Source organism: Oncorhynchus tshawytscha, linkage group LG01 (genome assembly GCF_018296145.1).
Source record: "Oncorhynchus tshawytscha isolate Ot180627B linkage group LG01, Otsh_v2.0, whole genome shotgun sequence".
NCBI classification, from domain to species: domain Eukaryota; kingdom Metazoa; phylum Chordata; class Actinopteri; order Salmoniformes; family Salmonidae; genus Oncorhynchus; species Oncorhynchus tshawytscha.
In genome coordinates this window covers 41,858,560-41,879,394 of record NC_056429.1, presented here as the reverse complement: position 1 = coordinate 41,879,394, position 20,835 = coordinate 41,858,560, and the positions used below count along the sequence as shown (strand labels likewise).

Below are 20,835 nucleotides of genomic sequence, written 5' to 3'. Positions count from 1 at the left end.
AGAGAGAGAGAACAGAAAGAGTGAGATAGGTTTGCATGTGCATGCTTAAATCTTTGACCTGTACCGTCTCTGTGCATCTCTGTCTATTTCAGGAGCAGCATTTCAATTCCGCTCTCCTGCTCCATGTGACAAATGCACTCTCCCCACTCACACATGCCACCTTCATATTTTACCCCCATCCCACTGTGTGTGTGAGAGAGAGATTTTTTTTAAACAATACATTTCACAACACATTAAGTGTGTGCCCTCAGGCCACTACTCGACTACAACATATCTACAACACAAAATCCATGCGTACATGTTTGTATAGTGCGTATGTTATCATGTCTGTGTGTGTGTTTCTTCACAGTCCCTGATGTTCCATAATGTGTATTTTACATGATGTGGAATAGAGTTCCATGGAGCCATGGCGCTATGTAGTACTGCGCGCCTCCCAAAGTCTGTTCTGGACTTTGAGATGTCTTGTAAGGTATACATAGGTGTCCGAGCTGTGTGCAGACAGCGCGTTGCGTTCAACATGTCAATACCTCTCACAAATACAAGTATTGATGAAGTCAATCTCTCCTCTACTTTCAGCCAGTAGAGATTGGCATGCATATTATTAATGTTAGCTCTCCATGTACATTTAATGGCCAGCAGTGCTGCTCAGTTCTGGGCCAAGTGTAATTTTCCTAAGTCCCTCTTTGTGGCACCTGACCACATAACTGGACAGTAGTCCAGGTGCGACAAAATCAGGGCCTGTAGGACCTGCCTTGTTGATAGCGTTGTTAAGAAAGCAGAGCAGTGCTTTATTATGGACAGACCTCTTTCCATCTTAGCTACAGTTGCATCAATATGTTTTGACCATTACAGTTTACAATCATGGGTTACACAAGCAGTTTAGTCTCCTCAACTTGCTAAATTTTCACATTATTCATTCGAAAAATGTTGTTGAGGTTTAGGGTTTAGTGAATAATTTGTCCTAAATACAATGCTTTTAGATATTTAAATATTTAGGATTAACTTATTACTTTACACCTGTTCTGAAACTGACGGCAGCTTTTGTTAAGTGTAGCAGTGATTTAACTTGCTTTGGTAGGTGAGTCATCAGCATACATAGACACACAGGTTTACTCAGAACCAGTGGCAGGTCATTAGCAAAGATTGAAAAAAAGTAAGGGCCCTAGACAGCTGCCCTGGGAAATGCCTGACTCTACCTGGATTATGTTGGCTTCCATTAATGAACACACGTGTTCAAATTGACAGGTAACTGTCGATCCACAATATAGCAGGGGATGTAAAGCCATAACACAGCAGAAGATTTTGATGAAGTCAAAAACTGCACTGAAGTCTAACAAAACAGCTCCCACAATCTTTTTATTATACATTTCTGTCAGTCAATCATCAGTCATGTGTGCCGTACATCTTGAATGCCCTTCCCTATAACCTTGCTGAAAATCTGTTGTTAATTAGTTTACTGTGAAATAGCATTGTATCTGGTGAAACAAATTTCTTTCAAAATTTGACTAAGGGTTGGTAACAGGCTTATTCGTCGGCTGTTTGAGCCAGTAAAGGGAGCTTTGCTATTTTTGGGTAGCGGAATAACTTTTTCTTCCCTCCAGGCCTGAAGGCGCACATTTTCATGTGGGCAGTTTTGCTCGCAAAAGTGTTTGCTGTCCTCGTTATGAAATGATCAAATTACATTGGTTGTCACTCATCTAATTACGCAGTTACATGCTTATTAGTTCGACACTGAAGGAGAAGACGCACAAGTTGTCACAAACGATAAGGTATTTTCGGAAGGTAGAAAGAAAGTAACATGAGCAACAAATGTTAGTGAACCGAGGATTCGTAGTGTTTGAATAGATTTTTGAACGATACATGCTACATTTGAATCGGTTTGCGGTCCCGTGGGGTTTACGTTCAAGGTTAAGTTCAAGCATCAGCCAATTAAAATTGTTGCGGTAGTTGCACGTGATCAAAGGCTATATGTTAGCTGTTCACATTACATAGGCTTGCACATATATCTCCATGCTAACCTCAGCAGGTGTAATCTAGAGGCGAAAGAAACACACACCTATTTAGGTGAGGTGCTGGCTAGCGGAGTAGAACACTTTAAAAAATGTGCACGCTCTAGGAGCTCAGATGCAGAAATATTTATGTCTAATGTTTCGACAGACAAGCTGTCTTCATCAGGGTATAATGACAAACACTGCGAGATGACTCATTTATATAGTGTCAAAAGACACACACAGGTATCTGTAATCATGGCCAGTTGTGGCCTGATATCATTGGTTAATTCTCATATAATAAAATAGCATACAAAAAACAGAAATGGATAGCGTACGATCATAGATACAATTTGGCTACATAAGCCTACAAACATTTACAATAGCAAAATCACAATCACAAGAATGGCTTCAGATCAAAGTCTACTTTGAGACCGAATCTTTAAATTAAAGATCCAGGCAGCTTCTTGTTTAAAAAAAAAAAATGTCGAGGTCACCCCCTCTCCTAGGGAGGTGTCACGACTTCCGCCGAAGTCGGTCCCTCTCCTTGTTTGGGCGGTGTTCGGCGGTCGACGTCACCGACCTTCTAGCCATCACTGATCCATTTTCCTTTGGTTTTGTCTTGTCTTCCTTCACACCTGGTTCCAATCCCATCAATTACATGTTGTGTATTTAACCCTCTGTTTCCCCTCATGTCCTTGTCAGTGATTGTTTGATTGTATGTTATGTGCAAGTTTTGTTCTGGTGTGCGATGGGTTTTGTACCCACTTTTATCATTTTGTATGTTTTGGTTTTCGGAGATTTGTGAGCACTTATTATATACAAAGTTCGTTCTCCTGCGCCAGACTTCCCTGCCACCAGCGCACCCATTACAGGAGGGTGACATATTCGATGCCAACATAACGTAGGGATAAAATCGAGAGATGGAGATAGAGAGGAGGACCAAGGTGCAGCGTGGTAAGTGTTCATGATGATTTTAATTAAAGAAAGCACTGAACATTGAATCAAAACAATAAACAATGACGTGAATTTACAAAACCGAAACAGTACCGTGTGGCCCAAACACTCACACGGAAACAAACACCCACAAACCAAAAGTGAAACCCAGGCTACCTAAGTATGATTCTCAGTCAGAGACAACTAACGACACCTGCCTCTGATTGAGAACCATACCTCCTGCAGCAATGCACCCCCACAACATTATACTGCCACCCCCATGCTTCATGGTTGGGATGGTGTTCTTTGGCTTGCAAGCCTCTTACCTTTTTACTCCAAACATAACGATGGTCATTATGGCCAAACAATTCCATTTTTGTTTCATCAGACCAGTGGACATTTCTCCAAAAACTATGATCTTTGTCCCCATGTGCAGTTGCAAACCGTAGTCTGGATTTTTTATGGCGGTTTTTGGAGCAGTGGCTTCTTCCTTGCTGAGCGGCCTTTCAGGTTATGTCGATATAGGACTCATTTTTAATGTGGATATAAATACTTTTGTACCTGTTTCCTCCAGCATCTTCACAAGGTCCTTTGCTGTTGTTCTGGGATTGATTTTCACTTTTCGCACCAAAGTACGTTCATCTCTAGGAGACAGAAAACGTCTCTTCCCTGAGCGGTATGACGGCTGCGTGGTCCCATGGTGTTTATACTTGCGCACTATTGTTTGTACAGATGAACGTGGTACCTTCAGGCGTTTGGAAATTTCTCCCAAGGATGAACCAGACTTGTAGAGGTCTACAATTTTTTTCTGAGATCTTGGCTGATTTCTTTTGATTTTCCCATGATGTCAAGCAAAGAGGTACTGAGTTTGAAGGTAGGCCTTGAAATACATCCACAGGTACACCTCCAATGGACTCAAATGATGTCAATTAGCCTATCAGAAGCTTCTAAAGCCATGAAATCATTTTCTGGAATTTTCCAAGCTGTTTAAAGACACAGTCAACTTAGTGTATGTGAGCTTCTGACCCACTGGAATTGTGATACAGTGAATTATAACTGAAATAATCTGTCTATAAACAATTGTTGGAAAACTTACCTGTGTTATGCACAAAGTAGATGTCCTAACCGACTTGCCAAAACTATAGTTTGTTAACAAAAAAAATTGTGGAGTGGTTGAAAAACAAGTTTTAATGACTCCAACCTAAGTGTATGTAAACTTCTGACTTCAACTGTATATTACATGGACCTGTACACATAAATGTAGACCTATGTTTTGATAATCATCTGCTTTGTCACATGCGTTATTTGACTCAAGGACAAGCATTACAAAGTGTAATACAGTAGGACTTGACCTTGACCTATTTTAAGAAATGCCATTGGTTTGTTGAAAAAAAGTAGTTCAATCTCTGATAGGCTGATGGACAATATGGTACAGGAAAATAATCACATCAACCTGCTGGGTTTAGCATAGGGCTACATGTGCAAGCTTACGTATTGGGAACAGCTAACGTTACGTTTTTAATCAAGTTTCAAGTTTTCCTGTCACATGTCCAAGTACAGTGAAATGACTTTCTTGGAAACTCTAACCCCAACAATGCAATAAACAATAACAATGTAATAGTCAAAATAACAAGGTAGAACAAAAACACACTATCACATGCAACTACGTCTGCAATTTTTATTGTCTGATACTTAAACCTTTTCTAATGTTCGCAAATATGGCCCCAAAGGGTCTACGTATCCACAACGAGCAGTTAAAGTGTTAAACAATATCTAAGATTCATATAGAAGAAGCCAAGTAGAACTGAGAGCAGCTGTGAAATTCCCACTTTTGGGAATCAATTAGGAGACGAAAGAAAGAAAGAAAGAAAGAAGCATCCCAGTTATGGATTAGCATATCCCTGTTGACTAATGTTTGACTGGTATTGTACATACTGTATGCACAGCTGTGAGAGCAGGTTACCTATACTGCCTTCTACATACCAAACACACAGCTGGGAAAGCAGGTTACCTATACTGCCTTCAACCGACCATACACACAGCTGGGAGAGCAGGTTACCTATACTGCCGTCAACATCCCATACACACAGCTGGGAAAGCAGGTTACCTATACTGCCTCCTACATCCCATACACACAGCATCGAGAGCAGGTTACCTATACTGCCTCCTACATCCCATACACACAGCTGGGAGAACAGGTTACCTATACTGCCTCCTACATCCCATACACACAGCTGGGAGAGCAGGTTGCCTATACTGCCTCCTACATCCCATACACACAGCTGGGAGCAGGTTACCTATACTGCCTCCTACATCCCATACACACAGCTGGGAGAGCAGGTTACCTATACTGCCTCCTACATCCCATACACACAGCTGGGAGATCAGGTTACCATACCCCTACATCCCATACACACAGCTGGGAGAGCAGGTTACCTATACTGCCTCCTACATCCCATACACACAGCTGGGAGAGCAGGTTGCATGTACTGCCTCCTACATCCCATACACACAGCTGGGAGATCAGGTTACCTATACTGCCTCCTACATCCCATACACACAGCTGGGAGAACAGGTTACCTATACTGCCTCCTACATCCCATACACACAGCTGGGAGAGCAGGTTGCATATACTGCCTCCTACATCCCATACACACAGCTGGGAGATCAGGTTACCTATACTGCCTCCTACATCCCATACACACAGCTGGGAGAGCAGGTTACCTATACTGCCTCCTACATCCCATACACACAGCTGGGAGAGCAGGTTACCTATACTGCCTCCTACATCCCATACACACAGCTGGGAGAGCAGGTTACCTATACTGGTGGTGTATACTATGTATGGAGGTGCATTGTATATCAATATATACATATCTGATGGTGGCTGATATTCACAGTGTGAGGTAGGATACAATGGAAGATTTATACACTGAATATACTACACATTATGAACACATGCTCTTTCCATGACATAGACTGACCAGGTGAATCTAGGTGAAAGCTATGATCCCTTATTGATGTCACTTGTTAATTCCACTTCAATCAGTGTAGCTGAAGTGGAGAAGAGAGGTTAAAGAAAGCCTTGAGATAATAGTGACAAGGATTGTGTGTGTGCAATTCAGACAAAAATATTTAAATGCCTTTGAGCGGGGTATGGTGGTAAATGCCAGGCGCACTGGTTTGTGTCAGGAATTGCAACGCTGCTGGGTTTTTCACACTTTTCTCTGTGTGTCAAGAATGGTCCACCACCCAATGAACATCCAGCCAACATGACACAACTGTGGGAAGCATTGGAGTCAACATGGGCCAGCACCCCTGTGGAATGCTTTCGACACCTTGCAGAGTCCATGCCCAGACGAATTCAGGCTGTTCTGAGGACAAAAGGGGGATAAACTCAATATTAGGAAGGTGTTCCTAATGTTTGGTCTACACAGGGTATGTGCTTCAATCTAGGTTGTAAATATATGTTTAATACATGTGGATCACCGTGCATGTTAACCTATCTATTTCCCTCAACCACAGTATCTCTAAGTGGAGAGTAGTGCTGCTGGTGATAAACAGCATAGTCTCGAGCAGCAGCCCTGGCATGGCCTGCAGTGACCTGATGGTCACACTAGGGGGCATGTGACAGCCAGTCTGACTGGACACTGCACCATTAGTACTGTACTGTATGAGCTCTCAGTTTGATGTCATTAAAACACATTACTTTAATAATAACCTGAGGAAAGTATGAATATATAATATAATTATCTAGTAATACCAGGCAATCAGAATCAAGCAGTGTTGTAAATATTTATCATGCTAAATGACTTGTAGTGTGTGTGCGTGTGCTCTGTGTGAGGGAGATTGTAGAGGTATGCGATATGAGATGGGTTCACAAAACACACATACACACACACATTCAAGCATGCATACACTGACGCATGCACGTACCCACACATGCACGTGCATGCACACATTGGCGGTCTGAGGGTGGGCTAGTGTCAGATGAGGTGAGAGAGGGTAGAGACAAAGAGAGGAAGCGAAGAAGAAAAGAGGAAGGGGGTTGTTTTCCTCATTTCAGTCTTTAGACCTGTAACAGAATGCAACCCCCAACCACCACCACCCCTATCCTCATCCACCATCCTCTCCACCATCCCCCTTGTCACCCCCAACCACCACCACCCCTATCCGCATCCACCATCCCCCTATCACCCCCAATCACCACCACCCCTATCCTCCCCACCATCCCCCTGTCACCCCCAAACACCACCACCACCATCCTCTCCACCATCCCCCTGTCACCCCCAACCACCACCACCCCTATCCTCATCCACCATCCTCTCCACCATCCCCCTGTCACCCCAAACACCACCACCCCTATCCTCATCCACCATCCTCTCCACCATCCCCCTGTCACCCTGTCCCCCTGTCACCACCACCACCCCTATCCTCATCCACCATCCTCTCCACCATCCCCCCAAACACCACCACCCATATCCTCATCCACTATCCCCCGTATCAACCCCAACCACCACTACCCCTATCCTCCCATCCCTTCCATTCCCCCCAACCCCTAATGGTTTTACACTGGCACCTTCTTCTTTACCAGACAGACAGACAGACAGACAGACAAAAAACCCATCACTCTTATCCTCACTGAGCCTAGACATAGATCCAGGTACAGGTGTATCATGGCAGACAGATGTTATGTCACTCTAATGACAGCTAACAACAGCATTATGAAGCGTTTATGTCGACCCTATGTAGTGAAGTGGCAGGGTAGCCTAGTGGTTAGAGCGTTGGACTAGTAACTGAAAGGTTGAGAGTTCAAATCCCTGAGCTGACAAGGTACAAATCTGTCGTTCTGCACCCTGAACAGACAGTTTAACCCAATGTTCCTAGGCAGTCATTGAAAATAAGAATTTCTTCTTAACTGACTTGCCTAGTAAAATAAAGGTAATAAAAAAAGTGTTTAGCCTTTAACTGTAGTGTATGTAGAACACAGACAGAAACAGGCGGACGGACAGGTGGAGTGGAGCACACCATCTATTATTCACCATGGCTAAAATAAGACAAACGACAGAACAGTTTGTTCCCAGTTAACTTAGAACACCCATTAACGGCTCTCTGTACCAACTTCCAACTACGCCATCTCTTCTCTTCTCTCGGCGTACCAGACAGACAGCACAGCATTACCCACTGCACAGTCAGTCACTGTTAATCTGCACAAATGGCCGTGCATTTGCTTTTGGCAGGGTAATGGGCACACCTGCTACAGTGATGATGTCCAAAGGTACTACTGCTAGTGGTAATGACCGTGTACTGACACTTTGCCAGGGAAGGTTTCAATGTCTTTGTATGTGCGAAGTAATACCAAGTAATACTGTGGGGGAACTGAAAAACAGTTAAAGTTATTGGCTACTGTACTTTTACTCTGAAGGCATATTCTGTTAGTCTGTACCTGTCTGTTGAGCTAACATTTCACTCCTTGTACTCTGTGTCATTGACAAATTATTTACAATTTATCACAGCGTTGCTCACCCGGAACATCTCTCTCATCCCTCTCCTCCTACCCGTCCTGATCTTTCTCTCCCTCTACTTGTCACACTGGTCCTCCGTGTCAATAAGTGCTCTTTATCCTGAGAACCTGTCTATACCCTGGTTTCTGACTGATGAGAGGCCCAGTCAGAGACAGCTTCCCCAGCCCCTGAGCCATTTCCCTGGGCAGACATCCAGCCCCCCCCCCTCTTCCTCCCCATCTCTCCATCTACCTCCCTCCACTCTACGTCTTTCCATCTCAACCCCATTCATCAACTCTGATAGATAGGCCCACCCCCTTCCGTCCACCTTCAAAATGGAATCACATTTACCAAACAGGGACCTGGCATTTACCTCAACAGGGACTCCATGCCGGTTCCACTCTCTCTCTCTCTCTCTCTCTCTCTCTCTCTCTCTCTCTCTCACACACTCACTCTCTCACTCACACACACACACACACACACACACTCCACACACACACACACACACACACACACACACACACACACACACACACATCCCCTAACCTGGAAAGTAAACATTGCATTGAATAATTTATTAAAGGGAGTTGAACTGGCTGATTTAGCCTCAGTTTTAATCCTCCTCATTAGGAAATGCAACTGAGAATGAGATTTGGGTCTTGGAGGCGTGCTTTGATGTGGGTGTCTCTTGTGTGTTTGTTCGCATGTGGGAAGCATTTGTATTTCCACTCTGCCAAAACAATACACAGTTAGTCACTCACCATTTTAGATAACTTGAAACAGTCTGACCAGGTCTTGTGTCTGGAAGTAGCCTAGGCTAGCTAGTAAGCTAATTAGCTTCAGCCCCCGGTGTGTGACAGTGGCAAAGTTGGTTTGACTTTGGATAGCCTATCTGTGGGGCTAGTTAGGGACAGACAATAAATTACACAATGTAAATGGGGCAATATTTACAAGTGGAAAGCCTTTTAGTTTAGTTTTCTCATTAAATGCTTTCGATATTTGAATATGAATATATGAATTTCTACAATTTATAGTTGGTTTGAGGTTTTTAAGTAATTGAAATTTGGAGCTATTGAGCTATTGACTCCTGGAGGAAAAAAACAATATATTACAATAATCAACACAGACCCACAGAGACACCCAGCACACCCAGCCACAGAATTAATGACACAAGTGATGGCATCAGGAAAACAGTCCACCAGAAAGGGATTCTACGGTCAATGGAATCACACAGAAAAATTGACAAACAATGCTGTTTAGCACGTGAATGCATTCAATATAAGCTTGAGTGTGGCTGTGTGCCTTTGATGTGAGAGTCTGATGAAATATTAGTGTGTGCTTACGCAATGGTTACACGCATGTGTGTGATGGTTTATGTCAATGGTTATGTGTGTGAACCTTGTCAGGTCTTGGCCCAGAACATAGAGAGAGAGAAGCACTGCATCTCATTGCTAGAGGAGTCACTACAGACACCCTGGTTTAAATCCAGGCTGATTCACAACTGGCTGTGATTGGGAGTCCAATAGGGTGGCGCACAATTGGCCCAGCGTCGTCCGGGTTTGACCGGTGTAGGTTCTTAAATGACTTGCCTAGTTAAATAAAAAATAAAAGCATTGGGTCTGTGGCAGATATTATATATATATACAGTTGAAGTCAGAAGTTTACATACACCTTAGCCTAAGACATTTAAACTCAGTTTTTAACAATTCCTGACATTTACTCCAAGTAAACATGCCCTGTCTTAGTTCAGTTAGGATCACCACTTTATTTTAAAAATGTGAAATGTCAGAATAATAGTAGAGAATGATTTATTTCATCTTTCATTTCTTTCATCACATTCCCAGTGGGTCAGAAGTTTACATACACTCAATTAGTATTTGGTAGCATTGCATTTAAATTGTTTAACTTCGGTCAAATGTTTCGGGTAGCCTTCCACAAGCTTCCCACAATAAGTTGGGTGAATTTTGGCCCATTCCTCCTGACAGAGCTGGTGTAACTCAGTCAGGTTTGTAGGCCTCCTTGTTCGCACACACTTTTTCAGTTCTGCCCACAAAGTTTCTATGGGATTGAGGTCAGGGCTTTGTGATGGCCACTGTAATACCTTGACTTTGTTGTCCTTAAGCCATTTTGCCAGAAGTTTGGAAGTATGCTTGGGGTCATTGTCCATTTGGAAGATCCATTTGCGACCAAGCTTTAACTTCCTGACTGACATCTTGAGATGTTGCTTCAATATATCCACATAATTGTCCTTCCTCCTGAAGCCATCTATTTTGTGAAGTGTACCAGTCCCTCCTGCAGCAAAACACCCCCACAACATTATGCTGCCACCCCCGTGCTTCACGGTTGGGATGGTGTTCTTCAGCTTGCAAGCCTCCCCCTTTTTCCTCCAAACATAACGATGGTCACTACGGCCAAACAATTCTATTTTTGTTTCATCAGACCAGAGGACATTTCTCCAAAAAGTATGATCTTTGTCCCCATGTGCAGTTGCAAACCGTAGTCTGGCTTTTTTATGGCGGTTTTGGAGCAGTGGCTTCTCCCTTTAGAGCGGCCTTTCAGGTTATGTTGATATAGGAGTCGTTTTACTGTGGATATAGATACTTTTGTACCTGTTTTCTTCCAGCATCTTCACAAGGTCCTTTGCTGTTGTTCTGGGATTGATTTTCACTTTTCGCACCAAAGTCCATTCAACTCTAGGAGACAGAAAACAGCTCCTTCCTGAGCGGTATGATGGCTGCGTGGTCCCATGGTGTTTATACTTCCGTACTATTGTTTGTAGAAAGAAGCACTGATTTTGAAGGTAGGCTTTCCATGACATAGACTGACCAGGTGAAAGCTATCATCTCTTGTTGATCCAGTGAACGAAGTTACCTTCAAGTAGGTTTAGGTTCTGCTAAGGTCTTGTGGACAGGGATGGCAAATCAGCATAAGCATCTGCCTCTGGTACCCAAGGTTACATGTTCAATTCCAGCAATAGGACATTTTTGTTTTAAGCCTATCCCAAACCTTAAACATTCGGAGTTAATGCCTAAACTTAAGATTTCAGAGTTAATGCCTAAACTTAACCTTAACCTTAAAAATGTGGTGTTAATTCCTAAACTGAACCTTAAACACTTTTTGACGCTTGGATCCAATAGAAATGTGATGTTTGAGAAACATGGATAAACATCTAATTCTGACGTCAGACTGTGAGAGCTTGTTGTGCCAGGTGCACTGGTTTGTGTCAAGAGCTGCAACACTGCTGGGCTTTTCACACACAACAGTTTCCGGTGTGTATCAAGAATGGTCCACCACCCAAAGGACATCCAGCCAACTTAACACAACTGTGGGAAGCATTGGAGTCAACATGGGTCAGCATCCCTGTGCAACTCAATAGTAGGAATGTGTTCTTAATGTCTCGTACACTCAGTGTATATATAATTAAGTTAAGGGAGAATGGACTTGTAGTTTTCTACTATGTCTATGTGCGTACGCGTGTGTGTGTGTGTGTGTGTGTGCGCGTGCGTGTGTACCACTGACCGATACACCACATGACCAAAAGTATGTGGACACATGCTCATCGACCATCTCATACCAAAATCATGGGCATTAATATGGAGTTGGTCCCCTCTTTGCTGCTATAACAGATTCCACTCTTCTGGGAAGACATTCCACTATCTGTTGGAACATTGCTGCGTGGACATTCTTCCATTCAGCCACAAGAGCATTAGTGAGGTTGGGTACTGACCTTGGCCGATTAGGCCTGGTTCGCAGTTAGTATTACAATTCATCCCAAATACGTTCGATGGGGTTGAGGTCAGGGCTCTGTGCAGGCAAGTCAAGTTCATCTACACCGATCTCGACAAACCATTTTTTGTATGGACATCACTTTGTGCACGGGGGCATTGTCATGCTGAAACAGGAAAGGGCCTTCCCCAAACTGTTGCCACAAAGTTGGAAACACAGGATTGTCTTGATTGTCATTGTATGCTTAAGATTTCCCTTCACTGGAACTAATGGACCTAGCCCGAACCAACAAAAACAACCGCAGACCACTACTCATCCTCCACCAAACTTTACAGTTGGAGCAGGTACTGTAGAGTTTTCCTGGCATCCGCCAAACCGAGATTAGTCCGTCGGACAGTCAGATGGTGAAGCGTGATTCATCACTCTAGAGAACACGTTTCCACTGCTCCAGAGTCCAATGGAGGCGAGCTTTACACCACTTCAGCTGACACTTGGCATTGCGCATGGTGATCTTAGGCTTGTGGGCAGCTGCTTGGCCATGGAATCCCATTTCATGAAGCTCCCACAGAACAGTTCTTGTTCGTGCTGACATTGCTTTCAGAGGCAGTTTGGAACTCGGTAGTTAGTGTTCCAACTAGGGCTGTGGCAGTCACAAAATGTATTCTGCTGGTGATTGTCAAGCAAATAACTGTTTGCCTCATGGTAATAGTCTGTTAATTAACATAAACACGTTATAATCTACTGGCTTCCAGACTACAAGCCACTGATGCAGACTTTTTTAACATCTACATTTTAAAAAGTCTAATAAATCCATGTAATATAGCCTACAACTTCACAATAAATTCATTAGTTATTTTAGACAGGTCTAAAGAAACAAGATATGAAGAAAATGAAGTCTATTTCAGGAGAATACCATAGCCTATTCTGAGTTGTCCTTGTGATAGGTCCTGATCTGGCTATGCCATATGGCTGTGGGCTACACTAGTTCATTTGGCAGACAAGATTTGCTTATAATTCCGTGGCATTATGTTATAGCATGAAGAATACAATTGAACAAAGCTGAATTAAATACAATATACATTATATTTTCTCCAAACAATTTGAGGGAGTACACATATGGCTATTCTGTGTTGAGCGGTTAACAAAGAAATAGCCAAATCCACTCATTTGAAGGGAGTCCACATACTTTGTATATATAGTGTAGATAGAGGGAGTATGTACATGCTCCAATATCCAATAATTGGTACAGTTCAGTTTGAAGACTGTAAATGTAGGCCAGACCACAGCGCTGCTATCTTCCACAAATTATTCAGTGGAGCAATCTGTTCAATGCAGCCCAGTCAACCCATGTGTGTGTGTGTGTGTGTGTGTGTGTGTGTGTGTGTGTGTGTGTGTGTGTGTGTGTGTGTGTGTGTGTGTGTGTGTGTGTGTGTGCGTGTGTCGTTGTTCAAAACATTCAACAGATACCCTTTTTTACCATTTTTTACATACAGATCACACTCTTTTAATTAGCCTGTCTTGAATAAGAAATACATTTTTTTCCCATTAACCCATTCCCATTATCAAAGAGGGACAAAAACAATACAATGCAAATAAACACGCAGCAAACAGAGGAGAAAAGAAGCCAATTATACTATGCACATGTATGCATGTGCACATGTATGCATGTGCATGTTATGTTTTTCTATAGAGGATTTTATATGAATTTGTTCAACCCCTTCATGTACATTAGGGTTTCATGGCATCTGCCAAGAGAAGACTGTGTATATGTGTGTCTGTCTGTGGCTGTGAAGAGGTTGAGCCATTGAAGCCTCTTAGGTCAAACAGTGTTTTATAATGAATACGAAGAGAATACAAGCAACCATGAAGAACAATCAAATAATTTTCCCTTCATCACCAAAGATTCTTCTCAGGGGGTGGCAGGTAGCTTAGCAGTTAGAGTGTTGGACCAGTAACTGGAAGGTCGATAGTTCAAATCCCAGAACCAGTAAGGTTAAACATCTGCCAGTGTGCCTTTGAGCAAGGCACTTGAAGTAACTGAAAAATATATATATTCTGTTTGCTCATAATCTGTAATGCGTGTGTACTGGCAGCAGAGAAGTCAGGCGCGGGAGAACAAAGACTGTTTTACAATGGTGCAGTAATAATAAAAATTACCGTGAACAAAAACATTAAATAAATACAATGGGATGAAACCCCTCGCACGCCAGACATAGCGTGCACAAACTCTTACAATCAACAATACCGGACAAGGACATGTGGGGAACAGAGGGTTAAATACACAACATGTAATTGATGGGATTGAAACCAGGTGTGTGGGAAGACAAGACAAAACAAATGGAAAATGAAAGGTGGATCGGGGATGGCAAGAAGACCGTCGCCTGAGCAGGGAGAGGGACCGACTTCGGAGGAAGTCGTGACATAATCAAATAATGCTGTTAACTTGTCCTTTACTTGTAGTTGTGGCCAAAGCATACATTTGAGAAAAAAACATAGTAAAATCCCATCTCAAACTTGTTTTTGAAACAACCATTTCAAAACATGCTTGAAATGTTGACATCATCCTCTTTGGCCAAGACAGGCCCATATGTGATTGGTCCAGCAGCTTTTTATTTTTTATCAAAATCTCCGGTGAGGATAAGGATCCTTCTCGGGACTAGGGGTAGCAGCTGCACAGACACTTTGGAAGATCTAGTTTAAAGTGCCTAGTGGTTAAATGAGTGAGAAATAGATGTAATTGTCGTAATAGTTTGTGAGTGGGCAACATATACTAATTTTAAAAATTCACATGTTAAATTATTTTGCCATATTACATTATTTTATCATTTCCATGTGGAGAGTTTGTGTTACTACCTTACACAAGCTTTCATTTTTACCTCATGAAATTACACAAAGTTGTTACCTCAGATTGGCGATGAAGTTAACATTTATCAAGATGACACTAAATCGATTGCTTTTAATGCAACCGCTGTGTCAGATTTCAAAAAAACTTTATGGAAAAAGCATAATATGAGTACAGCGCTCAGAGCCCAATCCAGCCAAAGAAATATCCGCCATGTTGGAGTCAAAAGAAGTTAGAAATAACATTATAAATATTCACTTACCTTTGATGATCTTCATCAGAATGCACTCCCAGGAATCCCAGTTCGACAATAAATGACTGATTTGTTCCATAAAGTCCATCATTTATGTCCAAATAGCCACTTGTTGTTAGCGTGTTCAGCCCAGTAATCCATCTTCATGAGGCGCGAGCACTACGTCCAGACAAAAACTCGAAAATTTCTGTTACAGGACATAGAAACTTGTCAAACGATGTATGGAATCAATCTATAGGATGTTTTTAACATAAAACTTCAATAATGTTCCAACCGGAGAATTCCATTGTCTGTAGAAAAGCACTGGAACGAGAGCTAACTCCGCGCGTCACGAGCCTGAGACACTCTGCCAGACCACTGACTCATTCAGCTCCCATTCCCCCCTCCTTTATAGCAGAAGCCTGAAACAAGTTTCTAAAGAATCTAGTGGAAGCCTTAGGAAGTGCAACTTGACCCCATAGACACTGTGTATTCGGTAGGCCAAGCTTTGAAAAACTACAAACCTCAGTTTTCCCGCTTCCTGGTTGGATTTTTCTCAGGTTTTCGCCTGCCATGTGAGTTCTGTTATACTCACACACATCATTCAAACAGTTATAGAAACTTCAGAGTGTTTTCTATCCAATACTATTGATACTATGCATACATTAGCATCTGGGACAGAGTAGCAGGCAGTTTACTCTGGGCACCTTATTCATCTAAATGTGAAAATGCTGCCCCCTAATCCCAACAGATTAATATCATTGGTTTGGTCAAATTGATTTTATCATACACGCTTGTCTGTCGCAGGATTTAGAACGCAGTTGGGGCACTCTCTAAATGAGAGCCAACCCGTCACTATTTTATTGAAATATCCAGTCAAAAAAGTGTTTCCATTATCGCATTGTCCATGTAGCGTAAACAATGTCGCACAAGGAGATGAGTCGATAAATGGCTACAACAGTTTTCATCTATCCAAGTTCGCTGTGGTTTGTCTTTTTGATGAGCGGAAATGTAGCGGCAGCGAATTGTCCCAGTTTCATTGATTTCCATACAATATCGATGTGAGCGATTAATCTGCGTGCACGATTGAGTACAGTAGAACAAGCTAATACATTTTGGTCTGGAGTGACCGCTTGGTACAGTTGAAGGCGGAAGTTTACATACACTTATGTTGGAGTCATTAAAACTAGTTTTTCAACCACTCCACAAATGTCTTGTTAACAAACTATAGTTTTGGTATGTCGGTTAGGACATCTACTTTGTGCATGACACAAGTAATTTTTCCAACAATTGTTTACAGACAGAAGATGCTGGAGGAAACAGGTACCAATATATATATTTCCACATTAAAAACGAGTCCTATATCTACATAACCTGAAAGGCCGCTCAGCAAGGAAGAAGCCACTGCTCCAAAACCGCCATAAAAAAAGACAGACTACGGTTTGCAACTGCACAAGGGGACAAAGATTGTACTTTTTGGAGAAATGTCTCCTGTTCAGATGAAAGAAAATAGAACTGTTTGGCCATAATGACCATCATTGTGTTTGGAGGAAAAAGGGGGAGGCTTGCAAGCCGAAGAACACCATCCCAACCGTGAAGCACAGGGGTGGCAGCATCATGTTCACAAAATAGACGGCATCATGAGGCAGGAAAATTATGTGGTTATATTGAAGCAACATCTCAAGACATCAATCAGTTAACCTTTTGCGTGTATTTTCGTTTTTGGCAAAAAAACGTACCCATTTGAAACAGCCTATTTCTCAGCCCCAGAAACTAGAATATGCATATTATTGTCAGATTAGGATAGAAAACCCTCTAAAGTTTCCAAAACTGTAAAAATATTGTCTGTGAGTATAACAGAACTGATATTGCAGGTGAAAACCTGAGGAAAATCCAATCAGGAAGTGCCTCTTATTTTGAAACCTCTCTGTTCCTATGCATGCCTATCCTCCATTTAAAGGGATATCAACCAGATTCATTTTGTATGACTTCCCTAAGGTGTCAACAGTCTTTAGACATAGTTTCAGGCTTTTATTTTGAAAAATGAGCGTGAAAGATCACATTGCGTGAGTGGATAGGTGGGGGCTGTCAGAGTGAGTTTTGCCCTACAGAGTAAAGCAGCCATTGTTCCTCCCGTTGTTATTGAAAAACCTACACACCCGGTTGATATATTATCAAATATATATTTGAAAAACAACCTGAGGATTGATTATAAAAAATTTGACATGTTTCTGTGGACATTATGGATATTATTTGGAACTTTCGTCTGCGGTGTCGTGACCGCTCTTTCCTGTGGATTTCTGAACATAACGCGACAAACAAATGGAGGTATTTTGGGTATAAAAAATAATCTTTATGGAACAAAAGGAACATTTGTTGTGTAACTGGGAGTCTCGTGAGTGAAAACATCCGAAGATCATCAAAGGTAAACGATTATTTTGATTGCTTTTCTGATTTTCGTGACCTAGCTACTTAATGCTTAGTGTACATAATGTTTTGTTATGCTATCTATAAACTTACACAAACGCTTGGATTGCTTTCGCTGTAAAGCATAATTTCAAAATCTGAGACAACAGGTGGATTAACAAAAGGCTAAACTGTGTTTTACAATATTGCACTTGTGATTTCATGAATATGAATATTTTTTAATAATATTATTTGACTGTGGCGTTATGCTATTCAGCGGTTGCTGATGAAAATTATCCCGCTACTGGCATGGGTAGCGTCAAGAAGTTAAATATTGGTCGTCCTATAGAAAATGTGTGGGCAGAGCTGAAAAAGCATGTGCCAGCAAGGAGGCCTACAAACCTCAGTTACACCAGCACTGTCAGGAGGAATGGACAAAAATTCATCCAACTTATTGTGGGAAGCTTGTGGAAGGCTACCCGAAACAATTTAAAGGCAATGCTATCAAATACTAATTGAGTGTATGTAAACTTCTGACCCACTGGGAATGTGATGAAAGAAATAAAAGCTGAAACAAATAATTTTCTCTACTATTATTCTGATATTTCGCATTCTTAAAATAAATTGGTGATCCTAACTGACCTAAAACAGGGAATTTTTACTAGGATCAGTTGTATGTATGTATATGACTAAGGTGTATGTAATCTTCCGACTTCAACTGTAAATGCCAACAAAATAACTTTTTGGTCAGTGTGGTGTGTGTGTAACCTTTATTTAACTAGGCAAGTCATTTAAGAACAAATTCTTATTTACAATGACGGCCTACCCCGGCCAAACCCGGACGACGCTGGGACAATTTTGCGCAGTCCTATTTATTAATTTTTTTATTTCACCTTTATTTAACCAGTTAGGCTAGTTGAGAACAAGTTCTCATTTGCAACTGCGACCTGGCCAAGATAAAGCATAGCAATTCGACACATACAACAACACAGAGTTACACATGGAATAAACAAAACATACAGTCAATAATGCAGTAGAACAAAAGAAAACAAAAAGTCTATATACAGTGAGTGCAAATGAGGTAAGTTAAGGAAATAAATAGGCCATGGTGGCGAAGTAACAACAATATAGCAATTCAACACTGGAATGGTAGATTGGCAGAAGATGAATGTGCAGGTAGAGATACTGGGGTGCAAAGGAGCAAAATAAATAAATACCAGTATGTGGACGAGGTAGGTAGATAGATGGGCTGTTTACAGATGGGCTATGTACAGGTGCAGTGATCTGTAAGCTGCTCTGACAGCTGGTGCTTAAAGCTAGTGAGGGAGATGTGAGTCTCCAGCTTCAGAGATTTTTGCAATTCGTTCCAGTCATGGGCAGCAGAGAACTGGAAGGAAAGACGACCAAGGAGGAATTGGCTTTGGGGGTGACCAGTGAGATATACCTGCTGGACCGCGTGCTACGAGTGGGTGCTGCTATGGTGACCAGTGAGCTGAGATAAGGCGGGGCTTTATGGATAATCGGTTTGTTCGGGCCATCTCTCTGTCTCAGCATAGCTATTTTCCTGCTCCACCAAGCATCAGACACACATCCATCCAGTAATAATCAATAACCTTGCTGTACGACAACCCTCGCTGCAGTAACCGGCTCTGCAGTTCCAACCCTTTTGTTGCCAAGTGAGCTGTCTAATTCCTTCGTCACTGCTGTTCCCAATCTAACTTTCCCTCTGTGGTAAACGTCCCTCCCATTCACTTCTTCCATATACAGTATATGCAGTATAAAGAGAGCGAGTGGGGGGCATAAGAGAAGGGATAAGAGAGAGGGATGAGAAGAGAGGAAAAGAAAAGAAAGTAAAAAACATTTAAGGTTTCTCCACTCATCTTCACTACTCACCTTTACCTCTGAGACAAGGTACACACCCCACCACTTACACTGTACCATTCAGTCCAAAATGATTTACACTTAGACCAGATGCTAAACAAAGGAAACTATGTCAGTGACACATTTGAGATACAGCCGATAAAATACAATTTTATAAACTCATACAGACATAGCGTAATCCTTCCGTTTGGCTTAGTCAAGACATTGTGAGATAGTGAAGAAACACAATGTAACAAATCCTGTTTGTCAATAAAGCCTCGTTATTTGGTAAACCTTCATTTTACAGCCCAGTATTTACTATGTAATAACTAGGTAAATACTTAATAACAAAAAGTAAATACATGGTAACAATTTAGTCCCAGACGTACTTACTAGGAACCAAGCAAGTAAGTACTACATACTTTATTAGTAAATACAAAATAACAACATGTAATTATATAATAGTCCCCTTTAGCCCAAAGTACTGAGGACCTTAAAAATAACATGTAATTATATAGTAGTCCCCTTTAGCCCAAAGTATTGAGGATCTTATAAGTACAAGGTACATATTACGTAAATACCTAGTAACAACATCTGAGGATATTTTATTAATTTGTTACCACGTACTTACCACATAAAAACCTTCAATTCAATCATCCTGACATTGGTATTTTGCCTTTAGTTACCATGTCTGTTTGTATTAAAAGGTCTGTAAAATGAAGTGGTGTCTGTTTCCCGGTAGATACAATGTAGTTTCTTGTGAAATACTACCACAATGGATAACTCCATCAAATGAAGACGACAGCAAATCTATCCGTGATCTTACCCTGTTGTTTCATGGTACCAGCTTCATACTTACAGGGTAGGTACAAGGTATGAGGGCTGTAAAAGGAAGCCATTGCTAATACCACGTAAATACCAGATACTTGCAGATCAACTAACACACTCTATGATTTAGTCAAATAATTGTGTAGACATCATGTACCAAGTTATTGTCCTGCCTTCTTCTCCCACCGCCTCAACGCCACGGAAAATAACTACAATGTGGGGAATCGTGAGCTTCTCGCGGTTAAGATGGCGTTGGAGGAATAGATGCACTGGCTGGAGGGGGCAGAACATCCATTCATAGTGTGGACCGACTACAAGAACCTGGAGTATCTCCGCACCGCCAAGTGCCTCAACTCCAGGCAAGCCAGATGGGCCCTGCTGTTCACACGGTTCAACTTCTCCTTCTTGTAAAAGCCGGGATCCAAGAACGTCAAGCCGGATGCACTGTCCCGCCGCTATAGCCCCACGGTTACTACCCCGGAGCCAGAGAACATCCTTCCCACCTCGTGCCTG

At 42.0% G+C, this 20,835-nt stretch overlaps 1 protein-coding gene across 1 annotated transcript in view; it reads right to left on the bottom strand.

The window, feature by feature from the left end:
- LOC112250872 (phosphatidylinositol 3-kinase regulatory subunit gamma) overlaps window positions 1-20,835 on the bottom strand; it is a 293,219-nt gene that overhangs the window by 206,987 nt on the left and 65,397 nt on the right. The window lies entirely within an intron of this gene.